Below are 12,001 nucleotides of genomic sequence, written 5' to 3' on the forward strand. Positions count from 1 at the left end.
ATCTGTACCTTCCTGGAACACCCTGCTCTCGCCTCTGCAAGCCCCGCCACGCCAGACAAGGCAAGGCAGGGCAAGGCAGGGCTGTGTAAAGGAAGCAGGTGAAGGGTGAAGGGCGGTCGGGAAATAGGGTTCGAGCAAAAAAAGAAAAAAAAGAAAAGGGAGAAAAAAAAAAATGGGTGCGGAGGCGCGGCGGGGCTTGGTACGAATATGGCTGTGCTTCCGAAACTTCCACAGAGGCCTTAGGTTTTCTGAATGCTAATGGATGTGTTCTTGTTCTGTTTGCCCTTTTTTGCCGTTCATGTTTTTTTCTTTTGTATTAAGGAAAACAGCCAAAAGAATACTGGATAAAAATAAGCGTTCAAAATGCAGTTCTCATAAAAAATACTAAAAATAGAAGAATCATAAGAATTTTAGTTTCTGAGGTATTTGTATGTTTTATTAACATACTCAAACTGAACACTGCCTGAAGAACCTCTTGTATTCCTTACTATCAGAGAACTGACTGACTGATTAGGTAATGTTAGGCACCACTATCATATGAACTAAACTAGACATGTGTAGCCATACTATAGAGACAAGTCCACTGAGTTTCCCGAACAGGACGCCCTAAACCAGAATGTTGTGGTATCAGGCTCTTCAAACTACAATGAACTTGTAACTATAAGTGCAGTGAAGATGAAACAATGTACTAAATATGTACCAGCTTAACTAAGGGACTACTTTGAATGAAATGTAAGGAAAACAAAAAGTGAAACAAAGATAGTTTATTTTTGGTGTATTCTGTAAAATGCTTTGTGTCGGTAATGGGAGACAAAGTCAATCCGAACATATCAGGCAGATTCTGTTCAACACTATCCGTTTTCGTATATGAGAATAGTACTTTAATTTTCAAGGATTTTTTTGTTGTAACATTTTTTCCTCTCTGTGTTCCAGTGAACTCTCTAGATCCATCTAGTATCTTCATTGATTTTGTTATAGTTTTTAAAAGCTGTACAAGAATAAATGACTTACTGAAGGGCAAATTCTGACTGAAAAAGGACAAAATTTTAGTCTAATTAACGGAACGTGAATGAATACAAGACTAAATAAGTGTTTAGTATGTATATGACTATTAACAGGTCACATACTATCAAACAATGCAACACTGAGGGCCAAATGTAGACTAGAGTAAGGCAATATTTCAATCTAATTAACAGACACTGAAAGATGTAGTAAACATTTCATATGGAGAGAAAACAGGAAGAAAATCACATACATTTCAGTCAATGTTAAATACCAAATCGATTCAGTCAAGGCTAAATATAGACTGGAGGGACCCGTTGATACGATAAAAGCCATAATTACCTGCCTCTCGTTACAGGCAGTGGACTACTAATAACGCGCTCCCTTGCCTTAGTGGCGTAAGCTTCAGCTGATGCAATGGCAGTCGTGTGGCAAGTGCATTTAGAAAATATGAAGACAGAAATTAGTGCAGGACATTTATGAATATTTCTCACTCTTAATTGTCTTTCCTTGTCATGGTATTTACCTGGAACGCACCTTCGTCACCTGTGCAAATCCATGGGCTCTGTGCCGAGTGTTTGAAAAGAGAATAACGCAGGGAGAGGTTGTAGGGTACGCACGCCACGGTGTCCCATATAGAGTAGAGCGCCTCTGGTGGAGACAGCCGTAAACACGCCACATTTATTCCCAACAACAAGAGTTAATTGTTTTGGGCACAGTGTTGAGTTAGGGCGCTTGTGCTGTTACATAATTTCATTGAAAACGCTGCTGCTGCTGCTACTGCGTGTACTACTGCTGCTGCTGCTACTACTACTACTACTACTACTACTACTACTACTACTACTACTACTACTACTACTAGTTGATTCAGCAAATTAATGGTTGCTTATACGAGTAGTACAGCAACAGCAGCAGTAGCAGCAGCAGCAGCAGCAGCAGCAGCAGCAGCAGCAGCAGCAGCAGTATCAGCAGTAGCAGCAGCAGTAGCAACAACAACAACAACAACAACAACAACAACAACAACAACAACAACAACAACAAAACTACTACTACTACTACTACTACTACTACTACTACTACTGCTGCTACTACTACTATTACTACTACTGCTACTACTTATTGATTCAACAAATTAATGGTTCCTTATAGTACAGCAGCAGCAACAGCAGCAACAGCAGCAACAGCAACAACAGCAGCAGCAGCTGCAGCATCAGCAGCAGCAGCAGCAGCAGCAGCAGCAGCAGCAGCAGCAGCAACAACAACAACAACAATAACATCAACAACAACAACAACAACAACAAAACAACCACAAAAACAACTAAACAACAGCAAAAGCTGTTTCCACCAGAGGCGCTCTACTCTATATGGGACACTGTGGCGTGCGTACCCTACAACCTCTCCTTGCGTTATTCTCTTTTCAAACACTCGGCACAGAGCCCATGGATTTACGACTACAGAGCCACTCTCAAACTAAATTTATCTGTGCTATATACCTCTCACCTAACTCCTCTGACTACAAGAAATTCTTTGACTACTTAACTTCCAAAGTGGAGCACATTCTGACCCTCTTCCCTTTTGCAGAGATCTCCATTCTTGAACACTTCAATGTTCACCACCAGCTTTGGCTTTCCTCTCCCTTCACTGACCATCCTGGTGAACTAGCCTACAACTTTGCTATCCTCCATGACCTAGAGCAATTGGTGCAACACCCTACTCGTATTCTTGACCGTCTTGGAGATATGCCCAACATTCTTGACCTTTTCCTGACCTCTAATCCTGCTTGTGCTGTCATCCTTTCTTCTCCGTTGGGCTCCTCCGATCACAATCCCATATCTGTATCTTTTCCTATCGCTCCAATCCCTCCTCAGGATCCCCCTAAGCGAAGTTGCCTCTGGCGTTTTGCCTCTGCTAGTTGGGGGGACCTGAGGAGGTATTTTGCTGATTTTCCTTGGAATGACTACTGCTTTGGTGTCAGAGACCCGTCTTTGTTTGCTGAGCGCATAACAGAGGTGATAGTGTCTGTCATGGAGGCGTACATTCTTCACTCTTTTTCTCGACCTAAACCTTCCAAACCTTGGTTTAACACAGCTTGTTCACGTGCTATACATGATAGAGAGGTGGCCCACAAAAGGTACTTAAGCCTTCCATCACCAGAATCTCATGCACTTTATATTTCTGCCCGGAACCATGCCAAGTCTGTTCTCCAACTAGCCAAAAACTCCTTCATTAACAGAAAGTGTCAAAACCTTTCAAGATCTAACTCCCCTCGTGACTTCTGGCATCTAGCCAAAAATATCTCCAATAACTTTGCTTCTTCTTCTTTCCCTCCTTTATTTCAACCAGATGGCACCACTGCTGTCACATCTATTTCTAAAGCTGAACTCTTCGCTCAAACCTTTGCTAAAAACTCTACCTTGGACGATTCTGGGCTTGTTCCTCCCTCTCCTCCACCCTCTGACTACTTCATGCTACCTATTAAAATTCTTCGCAATGATGTTTTCCATGCCCTTGCTGGCCTAAACCCTCGGAAGGCTTATGGACCTGATGGGGTCCCTCCTATTGTTCTCCGAAACTCTGCCTTCGTGCTTGCACCTTGCCTAGTCAACCTCTTTCAGCTCTGTCTGTCAACATCTACCTTTCCTTCTTGCTGGAAGTTTGCCTACATTCAGCCTGTTCCTAAAAGGGTGACCGTTCTAATTCCTCAAACTACCGTCCTACTGCTTTAATTTCCTGCCTATCTAAAGTTTTTGAATCTATCCTCAACAGGAAGATTCTTAAACATCTATCACTTCACAACCTTCTATCTGATCGCCAGTATGGGTCCCGTCAAGGCCGCTCTACTGGTGATCTTCTGACTTTCCTTACTGAGTCTTGGTCATCCCCTTTTAGAGATTTTGGTGAAACTTTTGCTGTTGCTTTGGACATATCAAAAGCTTTTGATAGTCTAGCACAAAGCTTTGCTTTCCAAACTACCCTCCTACGGCTTCTATCCTTCTCTCTTTAACTTCATCTCAAGTTTCCTTTCTGACCGTTCAATTGCTGCTGTGGTAGACGGTCACTGTTCTTCTCCTAAATCTATTAACAGTGATGTTCCTCAGGGTTCTGTCCTGTCACCTACTCTCTTCTTGTTATTCATTAATGATCTTCTAAACCAAACTTCTTGTCCTATCCACTCCTACGCTGATGATACCACCCAGCACTTTTCCACGTCTTTTCATAGACGTCCAACCCTTCAGGAAATAAACATTTCACGCAGGGAAGCCACAGAACGCTTGACTTCTGATCTTTCTAAAATTTCTGATTGGGGCAGAGCAAACTTGGTATTGTTCAATGCCTCAAAAACTCAATTCCTCCATCTATCAACTCGACACACCCTTCCAGACATCTATCCCCTCTTCTTCAATGACACTCAACTCTCCCCCTCTTCTACACTGAACATCCTCGGTCTGTCCTTTACTTATAATCTGAACTAGAAACTTTACATCTCATCTCTAGCTAAAACAGCTTCTATGAAGTTTTAGCGTTCTGAGACGTCTCCGCCAGTTTTTCTCACCCTCCCAGCTGCTAACTCTGTACAAGGGCCTTATCCGTCCATGTATGGAGTATGCTTCACATGTCTGGGGGGGGGGGGTTCCACTCATACTGCTCTTCTAGACAGGGTGGAATCAAAAGCTTTTCATCTCATCAACTCCTCTCCTCTAACTGACTGTCTTCAGCCTCTCTCTCACCGCCGCAATGTTGCATATCTAGCTGTCTTCTACCGCTATTTTCATGCCAACTGCTCTTCTGATCTTGCTAACTGCATGCCTCCCCTCCTTCCGCGGCCTCGCTGCACAAGACTTTCTTCTTTCTCTCACCCCTATTCTGTCCACCTCTCTAACACAAGAGTTAACCAGTATTCTCAATCATTCATCTCTTTCTCTGGTAAACTCTGGAACTCCCTGCCTGCTTCTGTATTTCCACCTTCCTATGACTTGAATTCCTTCAAGAGGGAGGTTTCAAGACACTTATCCACCAATTTTTGACCACTGCTTTGACCCTTTTTTGGGACTGGCATTTCAGTGGGCATTTTTTTTATTAGATTTTTGTTGCCCTTGGTCAGTATCCTTCCTACATAAGAAAAAAAAAAAAACACCGACAAGAACAACAACTCCTACACCTATTTTTACTAGTCCTCCTCCTCCTCCTCCTCCTCCTACTATTACTACTGCTACTACTACTACTACCACTACTACTACTACTACTACTACTACTACTACTACTACTACTACTACTACTACTACTACTACTACTATAACCACCACCACCGCTATCACCACCACCACCACCACCACCACTACTACCACCGTCACCACCACTATCACACCCACCCCTACCATCACCATCTCATAACGACATTTCATTCACTGCCTGTTTGACCAGACCCCTCGTTGCATAAACAGGACGACTCGTCTGCGCCATATCGTGTGTTACGTAACGCTACTATTATAGAGTGGCTGTACTTGTCCCACTGTTGCTATCGATGCCCCATCTGCGCTTCACGGGACTTGCCTCGTGAGTGGCTATTTGAAAGTCCGTATGAAGTTAAATGTATATTGGAAAGTAGTGCATAAGTCTTGATTATTTACGAGGGTCCACGCTACGGGGGTGGGCTTTGTTACCAATAGTCTGAGGCTCTCGTGTAGTTTCTCAAGCCTTCCTGCGTCCGGTCTTGAATGACTTTAAAATGCTTTAATGGAGATTAATGAACTTTTCAAGGCTGTTTTCATGAATCCACCCATAGCTGAAAGGATTGTGCACCACTACTGGGGAAAGCACCCATGGGAACTCGACTAATCATCTTTGCAGTCTCTGCAAACCCTATTCTTGAAAAGTTCGGCGTCTCATCGTCACTAATTTTAACAGGTTCTAGTGGAAGTTGTGGTTTTTTTTAAATTGTGTTTTCACTATTCCAGCAATGTTTTAACCCTTTCGCTGCTTTTTGACACATCTTTCCTTCATTACTAATTGAGACTTTTTTTCTTGTTCGAGAACCACCTCCATTGTCCTGGCTTGAAATTACAAAATATACTCTATAAAAAAAAATTATCTCCGGCTTTCTTGTAAGTGCTTATAAAGATTTTATACGTTGTTTTTAGTGCTAAGAATTTCTGTATATCGCAGCGAAATGGTTAAGAAGGATTCTGAAAAGAAAAAAAAAAAACAGTTATCGTTGCGGCTTTTGAAAACCGCATTCTTAAACATTTCTCTGTCTCATCTTGACTAATTTTAACAAAACAGACTAAAAGTTATTGCATTCCTTTCAAGAATGTCTTCAAGATTCTTGTGAGTAGTTTAAGGATTCTGAATCATCAGTAGAAATACATCCACGATAACCCAACTAATCATCTCTGTGGTCTTTGAAAGCAGTCCTCTACGGGAACCCAAAATGCATCACAACAACGACCTCGAGTTTCTCCCAGGGTAATCACTCACCCTGTCCTCACACTTGTCAGGCTACGCTGCGGCTCTCATTAACATTCCCTCGTATAATTGAGGTGATTATTGCTTCAGCTACTCCCCTCACACTCACGGGGGATGATATGCATTAGTAATGGTGGTGGTATTTTATGCAAGGGTACTTTGACAAATAGCCTTGTGTGTGGATTTTCTCATTCTGACACAGGAAAGTATACGTGTGTGCTGTGGGTGTGTGATATCCAGTGTGTCTCTATGGTGTGCAGGTCTTGTAGTGGCGCTATAGGTGTATTTTGAATGCTGCAGGGGTTGTTATTATTGTTGTTACTATTGTTGTTACTACTAATACAGCAACAACAACAACAACAATAACAACAACAACAACAACAACAACAACAACAACAACAACAACAACAACAATAACAACAACTATTACTATCACTACTACTGGTGCTGCTGCTGCTAATAATAATAATAATAATAATAATAATAATTACAATAATAATGATAATACCACCAAAACTATTACTATTACAGTTATAAAAGATTAACATGAATATATCTATATAATGAGACAATAAACCAATCTCATTTGAATTTCGACAACGAAACAAAAACAACAACAAAAAAAGCTCATTATTCAATATATATATATATATATATATATATATATATATATATATATATATATATATATATATATATATATATATATATATATATATATATATATATATATATATATATATATAAGTATATAGAAAAAAAAAACTACCAATTTTGAAACTCTCTAGGGTGCCCCGCTGCTAGTAATACCAGTGAGCGGAAGCATCAAATAATATCATAACAAATAATTTATGGATCCATGCGTTACGCTTTATAGGAATACTGTCAGGGTATCAATGAAGTAATACACTGTAGCGTGCTGCCCTTCGCTAGGCGCGTCCGGCGTGTATCCAGTGACCTTACCTGACTGTAACACGGGCAGGACACGACGTTCGCTGAACAGGTAACAGAGTGGGGGAATCAGATGCGTAGAGAGGTAATCTAAGAATGGTGAAATAAAGGCAGAACTTACAGGGAAATAACATAAAGGGAAAAAAGAAAATGGGATTAGAGGTTTTGCTGGGTTGGTGTGGAAGCCTGGAAGTCTTTTTAGCAGAAAGACAGATGCAGATTGGGAGAAGGCTTTGTCTTGTAGTGGTAGCATAGAGGCTGATGGTGGTTGTGGTGGTGGTGGTGGTGGTGGTGGTGATGATGATGATGATGATGATGATGATGATGATGATGTGCGACTCTTGTAACCTCGACTGTCCTCGTAAGGATGTTGGACTTAATCCTTTCACTGCCATATACAGAAATTCTTCGCACTAAAATCGATGTATGGAATCTTTATAAACAGCTACAAAAAAAATATGAGTATAGAAAAGAGTAGACTTTGCAATTTCTAGCCAGTATAATGTTTAAAGGTGGTTGTAGATCACGAAAAAATGTCTCAGAGGGGTTAGTAATGAAGGAAAGATGTGTCCAGTAGCAGTGAAAGGACTTCATGCAACGCAACTCAAGAAATGGTCTATATGAATTGCACAGACTCCACGAAACTCTTTCAAACGTAGTGATCAGATGTGGGACTTGTAATGTGAGAAGGAAATTTCTATAATTTTTACATATGCAAAAGTTAGCTTTGCACCTGTTGCGGATGGCATCGTGTTCAGCAAGCGATTCCTTCGTGAGACTGAACTGATCAAGAACTGTTGCGGGTGCAGACAGTGGATATCAATTCCGTGGATATCTAGTTACATGGGCTCGGGAATCAATTATGTTCTTGAAGTTCTACCTGTGTAATTGACAGCCCCCAGCGATGGAAACCAAAGAGGATGTCCGCAAACTTCCCGGCAGCATGGAACATGTCGATCGATCCCGCCGCGAGCTGTCCAAAGTATGAGGAGCGGCGGCGCTGAAATGCAGGTTTCTGTTGTAGTTACCGACTATAGTAATCGACTAGTGGCTACTGGTGATCTGTAGTGAGGTAAACGGTGTGTGAGGCTTTTGAAATTAATTAACTACTACAATCCAAGAGACCAGCCAAGAGGACAAAAAATAGACGGAAATACCCATTAACTTGCCGCCCTCGAAAAGTAACGAACAACATTTCCGAGACAGAGTTTAATTTACTCTCACAGATCCCCTGAAGAATCCCACATAGAGTCTGTAAACAGGCAAAGCGCCCAGCAACAACCACCTTTCACTATGTAGCGTGCAGTGTGCCGGAGCGGCCAAACTGTCTCGATGACGGGCTAAAAAAAGCCGCCCATATCGAGCGCCGCCGTCGCCGTCGGTATCGGACACTTCAAGGACCCCTCCGACATGTCTCTTCTGTCTACCCCATACACACAGCAACACCTTGACGTGGGAGATATAGGCTCTTTGTGTCGGCGACGTGAGGAACCAGGCCAGCACTCATGATGATGAAAGGAGGGAGATAACTTGCTGCAGATGACATGTCGCGACGGGACGAGGATGAGAGTAGACAGAGTACCACGGAATATATGGAAACACCTGAAGCTCACAAATTAGAGACGACAGGGCGGTGAGCGAGAGCGAAGGTATAATAGGCCTGACGGACGGGAGAGTGAAGAGATGCACGGCGATTGCTAAAGAGAAGAGAAGAGAGAGAGAAAGAGAGACAGACAGAGAGAGAGAGAGAGAGAGAGAGAGAGAGAGAGAGAGAGAGAGAGAGAGAGAGAGAGAGAGAGAGAGAGAAAGAGAGAGAAAGGAACAGGAGAATAAGGAGAGTCAAGATAATAGGATTGGCAGACGGTGAGAGTAAGGAAATGAGGACTGCAAAAGAGGAGGGAAGGAGAGAGAAAGGAAAGAGGATAATTATAGAGGAAGAGGTGGGAAGGAACAAGAGAGGAAAGAAAAGTGAAGGTAATAGGTATAGTAAAGAGGTGAGGACTGCAAAAGAAGAGGGAAGGAGATAGGGAAGTCAGAGAGAGAAAGATGGAACAGAGAAAGGGGGAAGAAACAAGAGGAAAAGTGGAGTAGAGGAGGGGAGTGAATGGATAGGGAGGATGAGGGAGGAAGGGAGAACAACACTGTCCCATAACCTAACAAACTGGTAGAGGGGAAGGTAACAAGCAAATATGTATTACCAAGAAGTACGGAAAAAAGATGATCAGCCGCCTGATTAACGAGAGACTGACAAGAAGAAGAGGGTCGAGGTAACTCCCAACACAGCCTGAAGGAAGTAGGGGATGGCTTGAAGGGAGCATATAATCACGTTTAATATAATGTTTAGGGTTCGTTGGCAGTAACAGCAACAGTAGTAGTAGTAGTAGTCGTAGTAGTAGTAGTAACATGCCACACATCATTGTGCTTAGTGTCTCTCCCTCAGTATCTGCTAAGAATCTATCAGCTATGTTATTTTAAGAAGAGTCTGTCAATGCATTAGAGGATTTAAGAATGAGGAGAAATGTAAAGGACAGTGGGAGTGACTGCGATATGCGATTTCACTATTGACTAGCAGTAACAGTAGTAGTAATAGTAGTAGTAGTAGTAGTAGAAGTGATAGTGGTGCAAGTAGTGGTGGTGGTAGCAGTAGCTGTGCCTTTAATTTCAGTACATCATTTCACAGAACAGTGTAATTTACGTATACACCAAGTAGACCAGATGATTAGCTATCCAATATTCAATACTACCAAGTGTTCGATAGCACTGGTACTAACATTAAACCACACACACACACACACACACACACACACACACACACACACACACACACACACACACACACACACACACACACACACACACACACATTGTACCCACTAAATCCTAAATTCACAGATATTCACATATACTATTACATAAATATACATATTTAAGCCTGAAACGATTGAATTCCTTTGTCTATAACTACATTTTTCTTTTTCCTGCACCTTTTTCCATGTTCATATATGGGATTGGTGGGCCCCACGAGTCCTCCACCTGTTCTACAGCCAAACCTCTCGCTCTTCCCCTGTGCGGTCCTTCCATCTCTTCCTCAGTCTGCCTCCTTCCAGCAATGTTCAATTCCATCTTTCTCCTTCCCACATTCTGCTCTTTCTAAACTATCTGAATCTCTTCTTCACGTGTAGTACATAACTATCTTGAGACATATATGTAGAATTATAAAAAAAAAAAATCATGTAATTATACAAGTACATTAAGAAATATCAAATGTTTCACTCTTTATAGGAGTGTGGGACCTGTCTCGTTTTAGGTAACACTTGCAAGATATTTACTCAGAACCATTGACAAGTAAAGGTTTGAAGAACCCGACCACTTCTTTTACTCTTAATCAATTCAGGACTGATCGCTCCTTTAAATGTAAATGGTGGTTTTCAAAACTATTCTCTAAACCTGCTTCAGATCAGGACAAAACACAACACTTATCAATTATAGGATTTTGTTTGTCAGTGGAAGATAGAGAATACAATGGTCTGCCTAGACCATTCTATTTCGTCAGTGGTCCCATGGTGTAATGGCTAGCACTCTGGACTCTGAATCCAGCAATCCGAGTTCGAGTCTCGGTGGGACCTGAGTGTGATATTTTTAGGGAGGTGGTGGCTCGGTGGCCTGAACCTGGGATCGGTAAATTCGCTGGACTGGAGTTCGAATCCCGACGGAATCTGACGATATTTTCATTGAATGCCAAATGGTTGAAGCTCATCGCTTGCTACCATCTCTCCTATCTTCCTTTGTGAGGTGCAATGAGCAGCTCTGAGGGGCGCCGTGACCATTTACATATCGTCATTAAAAAAAAAACGAAAAAAAAAACGAGGGTTTCTAAGATGGGCATTTTTTCAAGTCATTAGCAAGTGGCTGGTGATAATTCACTTCCTATCATAAATCGTATCTTCAGGTAGGAATGTAGTAAGGAGTTCAGGGACTTGGCATTAACATCTACAAAAAATCAAGAGTTGGTGCACTGCGGGCGACCTTTGCCTATCCATCCCAGTTCTGTTTCATTGGGAGGAGAAAAGTCAGATTCATGCACGAACAACGTTGTATCATTTGAAAGGCGAATTGAGAGCATTTTGTCACTTCAACCTCAAATAAATAAAAAAAAAAAAAAGGTTTATAACATACCCAGTTATCCTGTTGTCAATCAGCATCAAAGAAACTAAAAAAAAAAAAAATAAATAAATAAATAAATAAAAAATACTCCATATCAGGGAAACTCATCATAGTTTATTTATATTGAGATCAGACGATGTGAAATGCCTTAGATGATGACACAGTTTGACCAGCTCCAGATTATCGCCACCAAATCTCACTTAGTTATATGCAGCCAACGTGTTTTCTCTCATGCTTTACTTGGGTCACTCACGATCCAAGTCACTAAAACCTTTCACTGCTGGACGATTTTTTCCATGTAATTATCTTCAGTTTTTATGACACTTAATCTTGTACTTCAGTCTAGTTATGTACCGTAGAAAGCCAAGATTATCTCTCTTTTCTTTTCTCCTCTCTCTCTCTCTCTCTCTCTCTCTCTCTC

The 12,001-nt window shown here is 41.6% G+C and overlaps 1 non-coding gene across 1 annotated transcript; it reads left to right on the forward strand.

The window, feature by feature from the left end:
• Positions 1 to 10,970: 10,970 nt before the first annotated feature.
• On the forward strand, positions 10,971 to 11,042 carry Trnaq-cug (transfer RNA glutamine (anticodon CUG)). Its single transcript has one exon. It is a non-coding gene; the product is annotated as a tRNA-Gln (tRNA).
• Positions 11,043 to 12,001: the final 959 nt, after the last annotated feature.

Source organism: Scylla paramamosain, chromosome 21, assembly GCF_035594125.1.
Source record: "Scylla paramamosain isolate STU-SP2022 chromosome 21, ASM3559412v1, whole genome shotgun sequence".
Classification (NCBI taxonomy): domain Eukaryota; kingdom Metazoa; phylum Arthropoda; class Malacostraca; order Decapoda; family Portunidae; genus Scylla; species Scylla paramamosain.